A 13,617-nucleotide genomic window follows, 5' to 3' on the forward strand; every position below is an offset into this window, starting at 1 on the left:
GGATGACGGTAGATTATCGGCAACTAAACCGTCACACTCCGGCCTTGACGGCAGCGGTCCCGGATGCCGTCACTATTATAGGACGAATCCAACATCATCCAGGGGTGTGGTACGGAGTAATTGATTTGGCTAATGCCTTCTTCACAATTCCTATTCCCGAAGATAGGCAGGAACAGTTCGCATTCACTTGGGAGGGTAGACAATTCACGTTCACGCGATTGCCCCAAGGATATCTGCATAGCCCTACTATCTGCCACCGGATAGTTGCAGAACACTTGGCTGCCTTTAAAGTGCCTGACGAAGTGATGATCTCGCACTATATTGACGATATGATGATACAGGGGACAAGTCAGAAGCAGGTTCAGGAATTGCTGGACCAACTGGTTCAACATATGCGAGGATATGGGTGGGAGATCAACCCAGCCAAAATCCAGGGTCCCTCACAAACGGTAAAATTCTTAGGAATCGTGTGGAACAAGGGGGAAAGGGAAATCACTGCGAAAGCTAAAAATAAGATTCAGGTCTTTGCCGTCCCTCACACCCAGAAGGACGTGCAGCAATTTATTGGGTTATTCGGATTCTGGAGACAGCATATTCCCCATTTAGGACAAATTTTAAAACCTTTGTATCGAGTTACGAGGAAAAAGGCAGCGTTCGAATGGACGGAGGTCCATCAAACTGCATTTGAACTGGCCAAGCAAGCGATACAGCAAGCTGTATCCTTGGGAAAGATACAGTCAGGACCTGTAGAACTGCAAGTCTCAGCACAGGGGGATTATGCCAATTGGAGCTTATGGCAAAAACAGGGAAGAACCCGTAAGCCATTGGGATTTTGGTCCCGAAAATTACCCCCGGCAGGGGAACGGTATACCCCCTTTGAGAAACAGTTATTAGCATGCTACTGGGGCTTGGTGGAAACCGAAGCCCTGACCATTGGACATGAAGTGATCATGAGAACAGCTATCCCTATTCTTCCGTGGGTACTTAGTGACCCCACTACCCACCGAATAGGAACTGCCCAAGAGAGCAGCATCATTAAATGGAAATGGTATGTGTCGGAGAGAGTGCGGACTGGACAGAAAGGAGTGTCAGTCCTACATGAGCAAGTGGCGGAGGCCCCTGAGGAAGGGGAAAAACGGTTTGAGGTGATTGAATACAAGGAATCACCCGTTAAGATGGGAAAACGGTATGATGAACTGACCCCGGATGAACAAGCCACGGCTTGGTTCGTAGATGGGTCAGCCCAATGGAAAGCGGGACAGCGTAGATGGAAAGCTGCCGCCTTTAACCCAAAACAAGGCACTACCCTAGAAGAATTAGGGGAGGGAAAAAGTAGTCAGTGGGCAGAATTAAAAGCAGTGCATATGGTAGTCATGCAAGCAGGGGTCATGGGAGTTTGTTTGTTCTCTGACTCGTGGTCAGTGGTTAACGGCATGACACAATGGATGCCAACTTGGCAGGCCAATCAGTGGATGATCCAGAATAGGGAAGTATGGGGTAAACAGTTATGGGAAGATATATGGGAGAAAGCTCAATACCTGGTCATATACATCACCCACGTAGATGCCCATACATCTCGAAATGATGTGGAAGCTCTACATAACCGATATGTGGATGGTATCGTCCGAACCATGATTGTGCAAAGGGGCACCTCAGTGGACCTAGCTAGATGGGCACACCTTAAGGCTGGGCACTGGGGAGTGCAAGGAACCTTGCAATGGGCTCGAGACCGAGGAATAGATCTTATGGTAGATGATGTTAAGACTGCAGTAAACCAGTGTGAGCAGTGTCAACATCAGCGGCAGGGAGTGCCCCAACACATGATGGGACATATCCATCGGGGGGATGGTCCGGGACAGAGCTGGCAAATGGACTTTGTGGGTCCCTTACCCTCCTCACAAGGATGTAACCACATATGTACAGCTGTGGACACTATGTCTGGGGTTTTGGTAGCCCATCCCTGTCGTCACAACAATCAACAGGCTACCTTGCGATGTTTAGATTTGATTGAACAATTTTATGGATTGCCCATACAGGTCCAGAGTGACAATGGCTCCCATTTCACAGGAAGGGTGGTAAAGCAGTGGTGTCACGATAACCACGTGGAATGGGTTTATCATGTACCCTATCACCCACAAGCTGCGGGACTTATAGAACGAATGAATGGGCTTCTGAAGTCCTCACTACGAAAAGCAGGAGGTTGCAATGACTTAACAGGTTGGAAGAAGCAACTAATTCGGGTGGTGAAACAAATTAATAACCGCCCATTAGGAAATGGGGTAACACCCTTGAATAGGATGATACGAGTATGTGATACCCCAAAGACTCAGCCTATTAAAATGTGGAAATTCGCTGAGGAAGCTGATATTCCCGTAAGGGCCACGCCGGCTTCGGTGATTAAGACCGGATTAGGATTGATTTGTCCCCCTGGAACCTATGGGCATATCTTCCCGCGGTCGGGACTGTCTCTAAAGGGGATTGATGTGATGGCAGGCGTAATTGACGCGGACTACCAAGGGGAGTTGGGGGTGGTCCTGGTCAACATCACTGCTGAACCTTACGTGATACAGAAGGGGGACAGAATAGCGCAATTGGTCATTAAGCCATGTAACCTTACAACGGTGGAAGAGACGGGAGCTCCCGTTACGGTTACTGAGCGTGGGACGGGGGGATTTGGGTCTACTGACACTAAGGGGGCCAAGGTATGGGTGCGCCAGACGACCGGCCCCCCCAGGCCGGCCGAAATCATAGCACAGGGGAAGGACAGTCTGGTCACCATTATGTACCCCGGGGACCCGACCTGGGCAAACGTCCCGGCGAACCAGTGCTACTTACGTGAGACCTAAATAATGTTGTAATTGCTATGCACCCGCAGGCTGGCCCTCCGCCTTGAACATGGGGTGGTCATGGGGATTGCGACTCCTATTGGCGATGTTCGCGATCGGATGGCCACTCCAGGGCATCGGTATCACGGCCTGGACGCTGGTACCGGTCGCCCGCCATGAGGTGCGGTGGGAGGCCAGTAGCCAGCGACGGACGCAGGACAATTTTACATGTGAACCCGGTCAGCAGTGCGTTGTTCTGACTCTCACCAGCGACTGTCAATTGTACACGTGTGCACAGTGCTACATGCGCCGGGATGGGGAAAAATATGACATATCGTTCATACCGCCTAATTGCACCCTGGTGGTGAATGCCCAAGTCAAGACGTGTTTGTGGGACCGACGCACCCAGACATGCGGGACAACGGGGACTCATTGGAGCATCACAGCTCGGGGGGAAGATCTGTGGCTGCGCAATGCCACCGATATTCGGAATCGTCATCGATTCATGTGGTTAATAATGGTACTGCCCTCGACGAACGCCCCGTCTGAGGCGTTATTAAACCCCACGCGGGGCGGGCCAGCACCGAAGAGGGGTGCCACGGGGGGCGTGCGGTCGCATCGAACACAGTTGGCCCCTATTATGTCAACTTGTCAACAGATGGCCCGGGGGGTACTGCACACTGATGTTCATTGGCGGGTACAGTTGCCCCTCATACCCGAGTGTCATACCAAGAGGCGGCGACGAGCGTGGTACGACACCCTGCTGGGAGGCGCAGGAACTGTTATGGGTATCTCGAATGCCATTGACTCTGAGGTAACCCGTACTAAATTATCTAACACGGGACAGGCCACCTCACAAGGACTACATACTATTGGAAGGTGGATGCCATCTGTAATGATGACTCAAGGAGAGACAGCTGAAATAATGATACGATCTCTGCAATGGGAACTGGATGTCTGGGGTGCCACTCAGGAACTGTTTGAGAACATTACGGCTCAGTTAAATTGGACTGGCTGTCATATTCAAATGTTGCATGCTCAAATACAGAAAGAACGCTTTTTGCGTGTGGTAACATCCCCCAATGTACAAGCGTGGAGGGGAATATGGAATGTATCTGAGAAATTGTGGATGATAACCCATCCAGAACGAACATGGTGTAACGCAACTATGTGTAACGGATACTTTGTTACCATGAATGTAACCCACACTGTTACGGTCTGTCGATATTATGTATTACCAGTGATTACATCTTCTGGATATTATTTTCTGAAGACAAGGGGACAGTGGTTTAGCCCAGATACCAATATTACCTATGATCTGTCCGCTTGTGAACAGACTGATCAGGGGAAAACTTGCCTACTGATGGACAGGTATCGGGACCCTTGCTTGACTAAGGGAACGGCCCTGTGCGAATGGACTGTTGAAACTCCAAGGGACATGATGTGGCAGATTGGGCCACACACGCTCTGTGTGGCTACCAATAATCCACATCCTATGCTTCCCTCAGCACCGTTCTCGGGATGCCTCTCAAATGTCTATCAGTGGCACTGGCAGAATCAGACCTATCTGTTGACCACTTATAGCAGTGCTCGCCACTTTACCAAGGTGCAGTGGAAAGTGCTGATGAATCCTTGGAACATTTCCCTGGATCGGTTTAAGCGAGCATTGGACCGATCCGAGGAGCTTAAGCAGATATTACGAAAGCATCAAACCAATGTCACCAAGGTTACGGTGTCTACCTTTATACATGGACAGGAGGTAGTACATGCTGCCCGTGTAGTGGACGTGGAGTCAGCTCATCATTGGTGGGACATATTGAGTGGTATGTCCTCCACTGCGGGGACATTCCTGTTCCCACCCTTGTCGATCCTGGTAGCGGTCCTGGTGATTTTAACATGCTGTAATGTCCTGACTTGCTTGTATATTTGGCGTGTACGTAGGCGCTTGTTAGAAAGAATACATATGGGCATAATGTAACACATGTATTGGGCCAAGCAGTGGAATGTGGTGTAAAATTATGTCCCAATACATGTGTGAATCATATTATTGGGCCAAGCAGTGGAATGTGGTGAAAGGGTTAAAATTGTGTCCCAATACATGTGTGAATCTAACCGAAAATGGAAGGTGTCGCTTAGTCCCGTGTGAATCTTATTACACACCTTCCCGTGTGAATCTTCTTATCTGTATGTGACCAGAATGGAATGTGTTTTTCAGCCTTGCTCTGCTGTTCACATGAATGTTTAGATCTCGAAAAGAGTATATCAGCTGGAAAAGTCTCCAGTTCGGTAGAGTCTGCTCCGGGGTTGCGTTTAACCGCCGAGCGTGGGTTGTTGGCAACCGCTCTACGAGAACTGACGGCTCCCAGTTCCGGTAACACGTAGAGTGAGTATAAACCAGACCCGTTGTAAGTACGAGACCTGGTTGTGGCGACGCTGCGGGGAATAAAACACTTATATTCTAGCAGACTCGCCTCTTGGCTGTTTGTTCTGTATCAGACTACTTTCCTGCGAGCCTGGTCCTTGACCTTGAGAATTTTTTAAAACACCCTCCCTGCTTAATGCCCTCATCAAACTCCCACACCCAGTACCCACCATGAAAAAAATTAAAGGCCAATATTAACACTAAGAATTCATTGTTTCTTTTATTTCATAACCATTAAAATCATGGAATAAGATTCTGCTTAATAAAACGCAGGTCTTTGAGATCACTGTATTAATAGCATATTTAACTTACCAAATATCATACAATTATGACATTTAAAGCAGGCTAGACCTTTTAAGTTTACCGGTTAAAAAGTTCCAGACTCCATAACCTCTTTCCTCCCTAGGTTCATGACATGACTTACTTTTTATGGTTTACTTAGTCTTCAAGAACCTATCCACCTCAACGAAAATATCAGTCTCAGGAAACAGTACATTGCAACACACTTTTAACAGGCAATGCACAAATCACGATATGTTAGCATTGGGCTATTCCCTCCCACATTTCCCATCTTAGGGAAAATGGCATTAGTTACAAGTGGTTTAGTAAACACAAAGTTGTGAGGCCTCAGGCTTTGGCCCAAAGGTCTGGGCCTCCAGACATGGGTTTGTTCAGCATTAGGATAGGAAATCCCAGTTCCAAGATTGTGAACAGCCTTGTTCAGCCTCAGGCAGTTGCCAGGTACAGAGGTGTCTAAGGAACAAGGTTTATCACAGAAACTGAAGACAGTGGATTTGGTCTTTCAAAGTATTATTGATGGAAATTTCTACTTCTCCAACACAGTAAGCTGAACAAGCAATCTCAAGCTAGAAACAATGGAGGGGTTGAGAGAGGGGTGCATCAGCATCACGTCAGAATGTTTCTAAAACTTATGCTATTTTCTCAGTTAATGTTGCGAGAGACTCAGGGATACATCTTCAGGGACATCAGAAGTAATAATCTAACAATTAGAGATGCCACTGTGAACAATTCTCTGGCTACAATTAAAGAGATAAGAATGGAACCATTGGTTGCAGTCACACCCAACTGAATAACAAAGTTGTAAAGTCAGAATCAGGATGACGAATGACATACTTTTTGGTGGTGACAAGAATGTTTTGCCATCCTAGTCCACCTCTGCATCTCTGCAGCCTGTCATGTGGTAAACCAAATCATGGTCCTCTGATGATAACTTATCCTCTTTCTCCTCGCTAGGGCAATTGTTTCCCTTGATTCCCTCTCACCATTTCATAGCCAGATGGTTATTCCTCTCATCCAGCAATGAGATTTATGAAATCCCAAGGTTTTATTCTTAGACCATAACTCCTTCTCACTGGATACTTCATCTTGTAAACAATATCTGACAATATGGGGTTATTTTCAAAATGTAAACATATGTTTCCATATGTATGCAGTACTGTTTTCACTGTCAGATTGGCTGGTCCATCTGCTCCCCGCTCCCGCTATTAGACCAAAATTCAATCTCCACAACTTCCCCCATCATCATTGACCCTACCTGACACCACTGCCACCAGACATGACTACCCATCCTGCTCCCCCTGTCAGACTGGACTCAACCCTCACCCCCCTTCAACATTCTCCCTCCTGCCAGATCTGACTTGACCTGACCCAATCCACCCTGTTGCCAGACCTGATTCCCCCCCTCCCCCAGACTCAACACTAATCCTTGCATCCTACAGTGGACCCGATTTCTCCAGTCCACTGAGCCTACTTCAAACACTTACCTGGCCCCCTCACAATCTTGCACCCTAGCCCCAAGTTGGCACTCTCCTCTCTGGCAACCTATCACACATGTACTTTGTAATAAAATAATCAATTGCAGATGCTTGAAATCTGAAACAAAATCAGAAAATGCTGGAGAAACTCAACAGGCCTGGCAGCATCAGTGGAGAGAAAGCAGGGTCACTGAACTTGAAACATTAGCTGTTTTTTTCTCCACAGATGATGCCGTGCTTACCTTATAGTGTTTTTAATCAATCTGTTAAAGCGCACCTCTGGGATAGGTGGGAATTGAACCTGGACCTTTTTTGGCTCAAAGGTGGGGGAACTACCACTTCACTATAAAATCCCGACATAGATTTTGTCATAATCAACATGTTCAGATATGCTAAGACATACTTCTGGAGCAGGTAAGACTTGAACCTAGATCTCCTGACTCAGAGCTAGGGACACTACCACCACACACCCCAAAAACATTTACTTCATATAGGTCTGATTTGTCAGTAGCTGTCAAAACAGTTATCAGAACCTTTACATTTTAGCGTATGGCAGCTGTCTGCTTTGAAAAGGAAATGCAGTTTTCCTTCCCCTGGCAGTTCTATGCTACAAAAGGTCTGTCAGAATGGCATGACAACATGCAGTTCTGAGGGCAATATGAGAGCAATGTCCTTGCAGAAATGTGGAGCTTCCTTCTTTCATTAAGCTAAAGGGCTAGCACGGCAATCTGTCTGAGATCGTCACTGCACATAAAATCTGGCCGCATACAGTAAGAAAGTGAAATGTGTCCACTGTCATCAAAGACCAAAGTTATACACAATACTATAGGTGAGCTAAGAAAGTGCCCTATAAAAGATCATAATTAGCTACTGTGATTTATGATCTGTGATGATCTCGAAAATGTCAATGATTATTTGCATGCAAACTATTATGTAAAATGTATTTATTCTTGTAATCAGAAAGCTAATCTACTACTATAAGCTTTGTTGCAATTCCTATATTATACTTGCATTGGGAATTACAAATTGTTGAAATAGGAGATGGCACAGGGCAGGGTGATACTAGGCACACGGACACACAAGATGGACACTTAGCCATCAGTTGGCCACTTGACACATAAGATGGCCACCGGACCACAATATGGAGAAAGATAGCAAAGCAAACACAGACACTGCCTGGGGCCACCAGAATGCCAGCACAATGCACTCACAGCCTAGTTGATTAGTTTAAGGCGGGTGGGGGAGAGAATACACATGAGTAGCGTGTACTGCCCGCCAAAGTGTCTGGGTCCAGCCAACATCTTTGATAGAAACGCTAAGTTTGATACAGACTCAATACAGAGTACTAATTGCCATGGTTGCAGTAATTGTCCCTTTCAGAAAGAGCGATTAGTGCCCAATCCTACAGCAATGAACTTTCCGCATAGACATTGAAATTGACAATGTCTGCGCTGAAACTGACAACAACCACGCTGAAATTAACAAAGACTGCGCTGGAACTGTCAATAACTGCATCAAAACTATCAACGATTCTGCAATGTTTGCAATAAACAAACAATGTTACAAAGAAAATAACCTCATCACTGACCTATTGTATTACAACATGTATAAAAGTGCCTTGACATGAGCAGGATATTTATTACTGGTGCCATGGTCAAAGGCCACGATCGGGTCCTTCGTGGAGAAGTTTATGAAGAAAAACATCTTTGACCACAAGTCCGTCAGGAAGTGGTCAGCACGTAGTGTCCTTGAAACCCTTCGGGAAAAGGAGAGGGCGGATCCTATCGAGCGGTTCCCTGAGCAGACTGTCAAAGCCATTTGGCAGAATGCCTCATCGCCAGAACTTTCCAACAAGCACCAAGACATGGCTTGGCTGGTGGTGAGAAGGGCTCTGCCTGTGAGATCCTTTATGCACGCCCGGACTCTCAGCTGCACTGCACGCTGCCCTCGAAGTGGCTGCGGGGGGGACGAGACTGTCACACACCTCCTTCTGGAATGTGCCTATGCAGAGGCAGTCTGGAGAGGAATGCAGCGGTGTTTGTCGAGGTTTGTCCTGAGCAGCGCCGTGACGTGGGACTCCGTGGTCTATGGCCTGTTCCCTGGGACGCACGCCGAGACGAACATCAACTGTGCCTGGAGGATCATCAACTCGGTGAAGGACGCTCTCTGGGCAAGCCGAAACCTGTTGATCTTCCAGCTGAAGGAGTTGACCCCGACTGAGTGTTGCAGACTGGCACATTCCAAGGTACAGGACTACATGTTGAGGGATGCGCTGAAGCTTGGGGCAGCTGCCGCCAAGGCGCGCTGGGGAAAGACCATTGTGTAACGTCTGCCTGCCTAAAGAAGAACAGGGGGCCCACGCAGTCATTTGGGCTCTGCTGACGCCTCAGCTAAAAATGTAATCATACAGACCTGTAAATAGGAATGATTACTCTGTTTCGATATGCAAACAAATGGAATGTTTATATATGTATGGCATGTCCAGTTATATAGATCATCAAAGTATTTAGGAATAAAGTATATTTTTGAAATAAAAAAAAATCGGGGTAAGAACCAATTTGTACCTGCAAATGGGAAGAGTCAGACCGGGCCAAGACACAGTTTAAAAGGTATACCGATTGTAATGTCTAACTTGCTACAGTACTGAGTTAAAAAAATTTAAGTGCATGTCCGTGTAGAATAAGTGTTTAACTGTATTAACTGTTGTAAGAACCTGTTGCTTGTGCTGAAAACAGGACAAGGTAGTGCCTGTCTCAAAAGCCCTGTCCTAAACCGGTTGTTCAGAGGGGTAGCCCCCTCCCAATGCGTAGGTTGGGATTTGAAGTGAGAATTGAGGCGCCAAGGTCACTAGGAGTTGTGAAGCACGAGTGGCAAAGTCAGGTAACATTGGACTCTGTAGAGGCGAACAACACAGAGTCCAGTTAGAGTTTAAGTTAAAAGCTGGGTGCTGTTTGTACTTGTAATTTCCAATGTGGTGAGGAAGAGGAGTTGATCACTCTGACCAAAAGCCAAACCTCAGTGGAGCATGTGTTACCAAGGTGTGGAGCATGGACACTGTGAGGAACCGTGATATCCTGTCAGTCCATGGTAGAACAACAGAGCTTGAATGGTGGCGGTGGCTGAGAGGGTAAAGCATCCCACCGGTAGAGAGCACACCGGGCTAGAGATAGGTTTCTGGGCCTATCAGGAGGCATTGGGTCAGTAGAGGTGGCCAGGAGGTTAGAGAAGTCTCACCAGTAGAGAGCACACCTTGCTAGGAAGCTGCTATGGCCATACAAATGGTGCTGGGGCAGTATTATTGGCTAGGGGGTAGAGAAGTCCCCACTGGTTAGGAACACTTTACTGTTGGTGGTATCCGGGGGTACACAGTCTGCTAAATGGCAGATCAAAGTTTTAAGGGAAAACTGCAGGTTCCCTTATTAAGAAATACAAGGCAGACAAACAAGGGCTGACAGAACAAATGAAGAAAGGTGGTTGGGATCCATCCCAGACATTAGCACAACAGAGAGAGTAGATAGATAAACAGAAACGGAATAAAACTAAAAAAGATAGGGGTAATGTTAGTATACCAATTAGCAGGCCGAATTGAACAAGTGAGTGCCACCACAGTTGGTGGAGAAAGGACCAGAAACAAGTTAAAGAGCTGGAGGACAGAATACAAGAGTTAGAGCAGGGAACAATGTAAAATACTGCAGCCACTGCTAGGAAAAGCATGGGGCACCCCCAAACACCACTCAGAACACCACAGAACTGTGGGAGTCCTGAGGACAGCAGAGCTGACAACCAGCAGCCCCCATTCATGAGGGTAAGGGAGAAGGGAGAATTTATGTACCTGTAGTAATAGGAGGGAGGAAATGTGAAATGCAAATAGAAGCAGCTGTATCCATCACAAACTTACCCTTACCCTACACAAATAAAATGATTCTCTTAACTGAAGCAAGAGGGGATAAAACACCAACTTACTTAAGTGAAACTACCCTCACAGAAATACACTCTATATACATATATATAAAAATATATCCCCATGAGATTCTATGAATGCCAAAATAACGAGGGCACTATAACGGGCAATGATCTCACGCAAGAATATAATGTTCTAATCAATTGTGCAAAAGGGAAATTGATTTGGCCGAGACAGGACGGTTAGAAGACTGAGATTGGGAACCTTACAAGTCACCTTGAAACTATTAAAGTGGCTACAGCCACCAGTAGGGACTGGAATCTCAACAAGGGGGGATTTGGAGCCATCTGCACCTCCGTCCCCGGAACGTGGGCAGTAACAAAGTTAGATACAGATCTAGTTAACATAGACCCGATAAGGGTTCCCGGACCAGAGCATAAGCCCCACCAGCAATACCCAATACAACCTGAAGCAGAAAAAACAATTGTGGAGATAGTGAAAGGATTAGTGAAACAGGGAATCCAGCAACCAAAAGTACAACTAATTCCCCAATGTGGCCAGTAATAAAGCCTGATGGGAGCTACAGACTCACCATTGATTATATAGGACTAAATAAGGTCGCCCACAAATTGCACGCCATTGTAGCAGACCCCTCCACCATTTTAAATGGCTTGGACCCCAAATACAAGATTTTTACTGTTTTAGACATAGCCAATGGTTTCTGGTCTATCCCGTTACACCCTGAGTCCCAGAACAAATTCGCTTTTGTAAGGGACAGTCAGTATACATGCTCTCGCCTGCCACAGGGGTTCCACAACAGCCCCACTATTTTTCACAGGGTGATAAGCAACATTCTGAAGACAATAGATTTACCAGAGGGTAGCACTGCCCTTCATTATGTACATGATATCCTAATTGCCTCAGAGTCCAAGTCAGGACACCAGGAAGCTTTATGTCTAGTATTGCGGGAATTGGCAACCGCAGGTTTAATAGTTAGCTCCACAAAGATACAAATTGGAAAACACAGGTCTTATACCTGAGACACCTCATATCCCAGGGACTCAAAGAAATGCCCAACAACCGCAAGAAGGCAATCCAACAGATGCCACGACCTGCCACTGTCAGGGGAGTCTCAGGGCTATTCAACTACAGTTGGAGCTTTATACCCGAATTTGCAAAATTGACTGAACTGATCCAGAGATTAATTAAAGGAGGCAAGCCTTCCTTGGAAACTGTAACCTGGGAGCCAGAACAGGAGGAGGCATACAGTCAGCTTAAAACTCAACCCATATCAGCCCCCAGGCTTGGGCTGCCAGATCCCAGCAAGGATTTTCACATCCACTGTAATAATGAGGGAGGGTTTTACTCTGCAGTGGTCACCCAAGAGCACAGTAGCAGGAGAAGAGCCGTAGGGTACTATTCAACGACAGAAGGGCCAGTAGTCACCGGGTTGCCCAGGTATAGCAGCCTTAGACTGTACTGCTTGGGCCATTAGGGTTAGCAAGCCCATGATGGCAAGGAATGTCATCCGCTACACTGAACACGCCCTCGTAGAGATGCTAAACACAGTGAAACTGAGGGCCATCTCCAATATGAGAAGGGCAAAATGGAAGGCAGTTCTTTTACCCCCAAGTCAGTCCACGGTAATAGGGATATAGGAGAGAATCCAGCTGAGGGAATTCTAGATGCAGGGGAACTGCACAACTGTGGGGATATAGAAGGAAACAAGGATGGGGGAGAGTAAAAGATACCCCCAAGACACAACCAAGGAGACCCTCTTCATGGATGGGTCATGAAAACACGTAGCAGGGTCGCCCCGAACAGGATGGGCTGTGGTAAATGATAGAAACAGTTCTGTCTGGGAGGATTGATGGGAGTCAGTCCGCACAGGCAGCAGAACTGGTAGCACTCACCAAAGCACTGGAACTAGCAAAAGGAAAAACCGTGACTATATATAGACAGAAGAAAGTGAGGACTGCAGATGCTGGAATACCAGAGTTGAAAAATGTGGTGCTGGAAAAATACAGCAGGCCAGGCAGCATCCGAGGAGCAGGAGAATTGACGTTTCGGGCATAAACCCTTTTTCAGGAATCTTCCTGAAGAAGATTCTCCTGCTCCTCGGATGCTGCCTGGCCTGCTGTGTTTTTCCAGCACTACATTTTTCAACATATATACAGACAGTCAATATGCCTTCAGTGTAGTGCATGACTACATGGTGGCATGGGGGCAGAAGAGGTTTCACCACCATGGGGGGAGCCCCGTATCAGACACCAATTAAGAATTCAGACACTATTGCGTGCCAGTGAACAGCCAAAAGGGGCTGCAGTAATAAAAGTAAAAGCCCATCAAAAGGAGCCAGCAAAAAGAGAGCCAAAATTGGCTAAAATTCAAAGGAAACCAGGCAGCAGACCGAGCAGCTCAGAAAGCCCGAAAACAAGAAGCCATTAATGAGGCTGCAATAGCCACTATTGAATTAGCGAGATATGCTATCCAAATTCAGCAGCTACAGGAGGACACCCCATAGGAAGAGAGAGAGCAATGGAAACTGCAGGGGGGTATTCAAAGGGGAGGATGGTGTCTGGAGGTGAGCAGAAAAGGAGGTAGCACCAGAATGTATAGAGAACACATTGCTTGAACTGCACCACGGGCTCTGCTATAGAGGTAGAGAGGCCATGAGAGCAAGCCTAGGGAGAG

This window comes from Chiloscyllium plagiosum, unplaced genomic scaffold (genome assembly GCF_037043375.1).
Source record: "Chiloscyllium plagiosum isolate Xiang-an unplaced genomic scaffold, Cpla_swu_hap1 HiC_scaffold_26, whole genome shotgun sequence".
NCBI lineage: Eukaryota > Metazoa > Chordata > Chondrichthyes > Orectolobiformes > Hemiscylliidae > Chiloscyllium > Chiloscyllium plagiosum.